General features: G+C 29.3%; 1 long non-coding RNA gene across 1 annotated transcript in view; it reads right to left on the bottom strand.

The window, feature by feature from the left end:
- Positions 1 to 430, bottom strand: part of LOC103310045 — a 2,036-nt gene extending 1,606 nt beyond the window's left edge. The window contains exons 1-2 of the long non-coding RNA XR_510925.3: positions 374 to 430; positions 75 to 295 (exon numbers count right to left, since the gene is read on the bottom strand). This is a non-coding gene — a long non-coding RNA (uncharacterized LOC103310045). The remainder of the gene's footprint in view (positions 1 to 74; positions 296 to 373) is intronic.
- Positions 431 to 6,630: the final 6,200 nt, after the last annotated feature.

The following is a 6,630-nucleotide window of genomic DNA, read 5'->3' as shown; positions in this document are numbered from 1 at the left end:
TGTCATATAGATAACTCACTTTTAAAGTAATAAATCAATCAAATCACATGATGTACCCACAATAATATTCTTACCTTTTAAGTTTTAGTATTCACTTTAATATTAATGTTTTTATAACTTGAATTGCAATATTTATAATGTATACTAGCTCTGTAGAATTGTCTTAAATAAAATAGACTTATCAAAAATTGTCAATACATTTGCTGGACTTCCTAGTTCCTCGTAGGTACTAACATCATATTATTATATGTCAGTTTTGAAAACCATGATATAATACATTGAGTATTTGTGTGAACTAAAAACAGAAACAGTAAATCATTAAGTTACTTTCAGCAAATATTTAAAATTTTAGAGACCTCAAAAAACCACTTACATTACAAAATTTCTGTAAACTAAATGTCTAGCCACTAATCAGTAATAATTATTATTGTAATTATTATTATATCCATTATCCAGACATTGATAAGAATGTGTATGATGTGTTGCCTATACAAGTACCAAACAGGGGGTACTTTACTAGTTAACAATAGACCATTAGCGTAGTTGCTAGCCCACAAACACAAACGCCTATAAATTATAAAGTATAAGTAAACTCAAGTCCTAGGTATATAATTAGAAATTTAAAATTCAACGGTGTCTATCTTAACCTAAACACTGCTCTGGAGAGTGGGCAGCCAAAGAGCCGGCCCTATTACAAAAATGTATAAACACAACCGGTAGAACATGCAAGTAATTATTTGAATGTTACCTACTTACACGTTACACGCACTACAAATCCTGAATAAACATTTAAATGAACTTATATAGAATGTCCTTCATCAGACAGTGTGAGATGATGAAACTCCAATTCTTGTGAATTGAAAAAGTACAAATATTAAACTTGGTCGTTTTGTTAATAGAATTCAAATTTACACTGAAGCTGTGTGTAAAGAAATGAAAGATAAAATACCAAGGGTATTGTACAAACGTAAAAATAACAAAATACAAATTCCATTTAGACATTTTTTAACTGACCATAATTATGCATTATTGAGTTCACAGTCTAATAAAAAATTTAAACAGAATAGTTCAGAATGGGATGATAGTAAAGCATTTTGCCCTGGTGACCCAGGGAATATCTTTGTTGAAGATCAATGGCATAAACGATCAAAAAGAGTTCAAAGTCATTTTAGTCATACCAATATTCAACGGTTGACTAACCTATTAGCCATTAGTATGGTATAAAAAAAGTCGTGGTTCGACTAATGAAATATGTGACGCACTCTTGCCATTCGTCGATAAATTAAATTATTATTAATAAATAGAAAAACTATTCCTTTTATATTCGACATTCGGGGATTTACATTGTTTATTCCGCTTCAGATTATAAAATCGAAATTATCACTTTAAAATCAAAATTGCTTATTGGTTTCACTATTACCTGCATCATACTATATATATTATTGTTATCATCGTGTAAAACAGGATTTTAAATGATTAAAATTATTATTCATAATTTATAAATAATTATAGCATAATTTATAAATGTTTTAAAATTATTAGGTAGGTATAATTGTATAAATTACAAAAAATAATATGAGTGAAAATAATAGGTAAAACTTGTTATTTTTCTCATCAATTTCTTTAAAATGAGATACTTAGCCTAAACAATTAATATTCATCAAAACGTCGTTTGTTAAATAACTTAAATAATATCGTAATGACGCAATACATATATATGTAAATATAATAATGCAATTACAACCATTATTTTGTAAAGGCTATATTTAAATCAATCATCGTGACGATAAGGTCTGACACTTATTGACTTACATACTTACTTACGTACCTTTACAACAAATTTGTACCGTGACCAATTTTTAACCTGTTGACAAAGTGACCAAAGTTATAAGTCTTATTTTTTAATGCACTGTATTATAAAAATGTTAGTAATTTATATTGTTGCTCATTTTATAACATTAATACGAATAGTTACATACTTATTTGGTAATTTTTTTTTTTTTTTTTGATATGCAATCTTCCAAACGATCAATTTCGAAATTTTCTAACCTGATCAGGTATTTACTGTACCATTTTAACCACATAATAGGTGAACAATTAGTGTTAGATCGGTACTACAATGCAGTGGCGTTCCTGAGAGGGAGCGAGGGGATGCGACCGCCCCCCATAAGTCGAGAAAAGTCTTGTTTTTGCTAATAGATTAATACATTTTGTTAATTGTTTCTACACTGATTATTATAAAGACCGTTGATGTAAACATCAAATACATAGATTATAATATAAGCACATAAGTTATAACTAATAAGTTTTAGTTTAGCAAAGCGGTATTCAAGAGTGAAATCCCCCACCCCCATGTAATTGACCTATAGCAGCAATGGGACGAAAAAAACTGGGATATGCAAGTATTCTTCCAAATATATATCTACCTACGGAGTGATGTTCTAGAAGTAAACAATAGTCAAAATATTATTATTCTGTACAGTTATGAGTAGTGGCGAGGCAAAAGGTAATTTCAGAGGAAATTGCCTCCGAGATTTTTCTTAGGAGTAGGAAGTAGCCGGTGGGTCCCCTAGTAAATGTAATATGATATAGGTAGGTACTCAATAGGTAGTCAATAATGATATGAAATATAATTAGTTATATTATATAAATACATTATTATTTATTATGCTTTTGGGATATTTGTAACTTGCTTCTGAAAAATTTCAGTTCACCCGCCACTGGCTATGAGTAGTAGTAGGTACCTACTACCTACACATTTAACAATACTAATATAATTCGCAAAGGTGACAGACGACAGTATATTATAGTATAATATACAATATATTATTATCTACTATATTTGTAAAAACGATGGACGCAGGACATACGAGTATTGACACTCTCGAGGGTAGCATATTATAACGTCAGATGATGGTTATTGGGTGGTCTTTATAGTTATTGGAAACAACTGGGTATTATATATAATATATTACGATGAATCTGTATGGACAGAGGGGTACTGGGTAGTGTAAGCTATATATTATTGTATCGGGATGGTTGGCGTAGTCATTCCGGGACATTATAATGCTTTTGAAATTATTATTTGTTATTCAGAAAATGAACGGTCGTAATCTTTATATAACACAAACACATTGTATTATTGTTTACGGGACGAAAAAAAAACGAAGCGCTGGACCCATTTGACGACGATTTCTCTTTGCCCACCCTCTGTCTCTCTCTCTCTGAAACTCAACAATAAAAGAAAACCAAAAAAAAAAAGGTTCATACATATTCGTATACATTATATAATTCTTAATAATATATTGTGGGCTCTATAGAAGAAACATGAGGCTAGATAATATTATAATTATACAGAATATTCCAAACCAAACATAATGGTATTCGCTTTCGGTATTCTCGCAAAAATATTGATTAAATATATAGGGATGTATGCCCTATGACCCATATAAGTAAAAGATACAAAAATTATTTTAGCAACCTGTATATTGCACAACAATCTTCGTGTGAAATGTGAACATTTTTGATACCTACTGATAAAAAAAGAAAGATTTGAAGCTTTTGGTAAACTTGAATCAATAATTGAAACTGTGCACTAGAAAATGTGTAGAATTTTTAACTATAAAAAGACATTTCATTCAAACTTTTTTTAATGTTTTAGGTGCATGAAAAAAATTTAATTTTCAAATTTTGTAAGTTATGAAAAATTAAATATCAATATAAAAACAATTGAAAGTTCAATCCATAGGAAAAATACATTAATACATTATACGTATAAACGTACTGCGCATAATTAAAATTAATAAGAATTCAATTTAACTTAATATATTATTAAATCTTCATAATACTAACTTTTTCTTCATTTATTTCTTGACAGTGTAGTGTGTACCATAAGTAATCATTTTTTTTCGGTATCTTTAAATTAATATGATTTCATGTCATACATGAGTGGATATTTTTGAGCAGCCCATACTATTTATTCAGTACCTATGGTGTTTTTTGAAACAGATGTAGGTACAATTGTTAAATTATGTTTTCAAAAATAAAATAAAAATAATTTGTCAATGCCATAATAGTGGCTTCTATACAATTAAAAATGTTCCAGTGTCCACTACATGCAATATTTTGCACTAATTATTTTATTTGAAAATTATATAATATAAAATAAATATACGTGATAAGTTCCTATTAAATATGATTTTTCATTCAGTAGAAAAATGTCCTAATTTTGCTGGGATTGTCAGGTTTTGGTATACAATTCATTAAGCATATTAATATTATTATAATGTATTTGATTCTAGTATTTGCATTTATAAATCACAATGGCATATATAATATAATAAACTATATTTTTTTCAGAACGTATAGGTAATTGGTATCTTTTTTAATATTAAATGGCTTATGATATTACTCGAAACATTAACTACATACAAAATGTATTGACTAACATAAATAATACTTAATGATTTTTTTTTAATCAGTTAAAATTATACCAAAGTATTTACAGTTTAACAATGGGGTGCATCATGGGGTTTGACGGTGAGGTGCTCCTCTCCCAAGCCCTGGGCCATAAAAATATAAACAAACGACCGCGGGCTCTAGTGACGTGTCTTGTTTATTTAACAAGGACTGACTTTATCTGATGCAACTTACACTACAAATGCGTTGAATTATTTCACATATTATATGCATGTACACTTTATTTTCAATAATATTCTTTTATTCTTATATTATGTTGTTCTTGATTATGTCATATTTATTTCCTGTAATAAACCATTCTTTCAAGTTTCAATTCTCATACATGTTCTGCTATACAAAATAATTTCCATGTTTCACATCTGCCAAGCGTCCTGTGTGGCTAATTTTTTTTATAGTAAATAAAATATGTAGAATACATTATACAATAGGGTTTATCATTTGAATTCAAATTTAACACGGTCATAGCCATCACGTGATATACACAATTTTATTACGAAGTATATTATAATGTACTTTTCTATACTATATCTATACTGACGTCTATACGTCCAGTGGAGACAGAGTTTTTAAAATGTGAGTGAGTAATTAAAAAAAATTCGCGGTCTCAATATCTTAATTATTTAATATAGAGGTACCCTAATATACATTTATTTATAATCATGTTACAAAAATGAGTGTTACACTTAACTCAGGAAGTGATACCCGCATGTGTTGTCTCCGTCTTACAAGTGCATAACATAGCAAATTTTAAGCTCAGCAGAACACGTGTAGCCCCGTAAGTTTAAAAACTAGAGTAAAGTGACCTCTTATAAAATCTAATGGTAAGATTATTATTAGGCAACCTCATGGGTCTCTTCAGCCCCCCTAGATACGCCACTGATAAAATGTAGCCAACAGGCGACATTTTTAAAAAAATAATTCGGGCCATGGCCAGACGTTACCATGAGCTTCGACTCTACTGTATACGTCTATATATAATAAAGAGTTTCACGGATTTTATTAAATTCAATTGGTGTGACTTATGGAGATAAAATCAAAAATGATTGTCGACCGCAAGTCACATCGTTTGATCAACAGGTGCATCTACTAATTATTAATCTTTTGCACGTGTATAATAAACAATAAAACAATAGGTAGGTACCTACAGTTATATTCAATATTTATAAGTTGAACGTTGAAAAGTATCTAAGTAGAGATAAAAGAGCCTAGAAACAATAAATTAGATTTAAATGATGATTTGATGTATCAAATTTTCTGACGACTTCAACGCGCGAACCGTCTGAAACAATTTTTTTTCCAATTCGTCCTCAGGAAATTAAAAAGTAAAAGAAAACAGTGGATTTTCATAAAGGTTATCAGTTTTAGGCATTTGATTTTGTATGGTAGATATATTTGTTAATTATAGCTTGCACTCCGTTGCTAGTGACAAATGCTGCAGTAGATTTATCCTGTATTGAACTAGTTGAGCTCCGTTGAATGTAAGCTATGCATATTTTTACACACATTTTGGTGATTTTACAAAGTTAGGTATAGACGTATTATTGTACAAGTCTAAAGTTATATCTAACTATAATAACTATGTTATTTTTTTTAATCATCTTTTTTTTTCAATGGCAACCCTAAGCACAAACAAAAAAATAATAGTTTTTCATCAGCCATCAAATCCCCGTATCCCCGTATATATGAGCTTGTCTTTCAATTACAACATTTTATTTGTCACTAGCAACGGAGTGCAAGCTATAATTAACAAATATATCTCCCATACAAAATCAAATGCCTAAAACTGATAACCTTTATGAAAATCCACAGTTTTCAACAAATTTTTATAATATTTTGCTGCGAGTTGTATATCCTTGGGTATAGGATTATTTATGTACTATTTAAAAAGTGCGATATAGTTATATCTGAGTCTGGTTTTGATTCCCTTCGAAGATTCATAGAATTGTGTTTTAATATAACATTCTCATATATAACAAAAAAATAAAGTAGAAAAAAAGGTTAAAATAGAATACAATACTGTACGATACTCTTCACTGACTATACACAATCAGAAGTACTACTGCAGCAGGTACCTAAATCGAAATAAACTGCAGTTGTACATACATACGAATGTGTTTATGGTTTGACAATTTTATTATACCAATTCGAACC

Source organism: Acyrthosiphon pisum, chromosome X, assembly GCF_005508785.2.
Source record: "Acyrthosiphon pisum isolate AL4f chromosome X, pea_aphid_22Mar2018_4r6ur, whole genome shotgun sequence".
Classification (NCBI taxonomy): Eukaryota; Metazoa; Arthropoda; class Insecta; order Hemiptera; family Aphididae; genus Acyrthosiphon; species Acyrthosiphon pisum.
The sequence above is the reverse complement of the archived record's forward strand: the minus strand, read 5'-3'. Positions and strand labels throughout refer to the sequence as shown.